General features: G+C 39.9%; 1 protein-coding gene across 1 annotated transcript in view; it reads right to left on the bottom strand.

Annotated features, from left to right (window-relative positions):
• The window catches only part of LOC101849490 (tubulin alpha-3 chain), a gene marked incomplete in the record, with an annotated part of 27,777 nt that overhangs the window by 11,604 nt on the left and 14,135 nt on the right, over nucleotides 1-2,038 (bottom strand).

Here is a 2,038-nt window from a genome sequence, read left to right as displayed (position 1 = left end):
TGTATGTATGTATGTATGTATGTATGTATGTCTGTCTGTCTGTCTGTCTGTCTGTCTGTCTCTCTCTCTCTCTCTCTCTCTGTATACATGCATGCATGCATGCATATATGTGTGTGTGTGTGTGTGTGTGTGTGTGTGTGTGTGTGTGTGTGTGTGTGTGTGTGTGTGTGTGTGTTCTTGCATTCCCTATGTAGTATGCACGGGAGAGATTGTCTGAACGTGTAAAGAAGTAATAGGCCTATCTGTAATTGGACGTTTTGGCGAAGTATCTATCGGCAGTAAATGATAATTTTTTTCACTATTGTCTTTGTACATTTTTGTTTCTGGAGTGTACAAAAAACGAAGAGACCCGACTAGACTTAGTTAGGTACCATTGTACTTTATTAATTGATGGTTATTCTACTTCTATTCTAAAAAAAAGACTTCAAATCAGAGGTCACGTCCTATTGAAAATACCTTCTATATTGAGAAACTGTAGTCATGCCTGCAGTTTAAAGCGGATTTCCACGAGGTAAAGTTATGGTACATACTATGTGTAAGCCTATTTGAGAATGATGTGTGGATCGTCATCGACTGAGCTGATACATGTATAGTGTGAATGTCAGCTTATATGTTACAATCTAAAGAGCGTATATAATATGCATGTTCATTAGGCCTACTTGTGTTTTGTGTTGAGAGGAAGGAACTGAAAAGCGCCTTGAGCGTACTGTACAAGAGTGGACGCTATTATTATCTCAGATCAAGTGAAAATTTGAAAGTGATCCGCTCATATGTTACTGAAAAAACTACATTTTACTGAGCTACCCCCATTTTCTTTAAATTACTGCCCAGTGGTGCGAGGAGGAAACGATTTTCCCTCTATACATCCTATATGGAGGAAAGATGTTAATTAATGGCCTTGAAAACTTTCTGACAACTTTGAGTTCACCAAGCACGTACAGCTGAGGATTCGTATCAGGGTCATCGGAATCACTCTCTAGTATGGTACAAACTGAGCCGTCCGCGCCCTGTAAGTTAAGAACAAATGTAAAGTAAAGATGATTGGTCGGGTGTAACCCCCTGCTCCACAGGGGCGGAGTACATGTACAGCTGTGCTGATTCACACGATAGGGCCAATGCATGAAGCTCCCACCAAGAGAGCTTTTCGAGGTCCTGTTTTGTTCTGCTGGGGTTGTGTTGCTTGATTTTCATCAATTTCAGGTTACAAGCAACCAATGATTTTTAACGTAACATATTTCTTTCTTTGTTTTTTCTTGTTTTTGTTTTGTTTTTGTTTTTACATCTTTGACCGCAATGCACACTTTTACTTTACTGAACCAACCGTAAGAAACCCCTTCTGGGTTGCAAGTGCATCCTTTGCCCCAGATTCCCACAACTAAGGGCCTCTTTAGAATAGTATGAATATGATGGAAGAGGTTGGACATTTTCTTTTGGAATTTGAATGAACGTTTACCAAATCTCAGTGTTGATTGTGAAAACTTGCGCACAGAACAGTTCAAATTCAATCTGACGAAATCAATCACAATCGTGCTTGCGCCAGCAAACAAACATCCATTCTGAAAGTGGTCCTCCGCATGATTTCAAGCAAACTGGCAAAGCATTATTATTAACTGATATTTCTCCAAAAGTTACTGTGTTCCGTAACGTGCTCCCCAAAACCAAACGTATCCCCATCATAAAACCAACACAACAAACACCCCTTCCCTCATCCTTTGAAAAAAACCAACCTACAACGTACCAAAAAACCCCAAAACCAAATAAAACAAAACAAAAACAAACACAAAAAACCCAATCAACCAAAACAAAACAAAACAAAACAAAAATAAAACAAAGAAAAACGAAAACAAAAACGAAAACAGTTGCGGGGCAGCTGTGTCTCGAGCTCAGATAACTTCTGTCCATGATTTGTTGTCGTACTCAACGTTTTTGCTTTGTTTTACTATCGCAGCCGCTTGATTTCTCACCCTAGTCCGGGCGAGAATGTGGTGAGTTTGTGTCGACGCGCGCGCACAAGCGTATGTGTGTGTGTGTGTGTGTG

The sequence above is a fragment of the Aplysia californica genome, unplaced genomic scaffold, assembly GCF_000002075.1.
Source record: "Aplysia californica isolate F4 #8 unplaced genomic scaffold, AplCal3.0 scaffold00591, whole genome shotgun sequence".
NCBI lineage: Eukaryota > Metazoa > Mollusca > Gastropoda > Aplysiida > Aplysiidae > Aplysia > Aplysia californica.
This window is presented reverse-complemented; position numbering and strand designations above follow the sequence as displayed.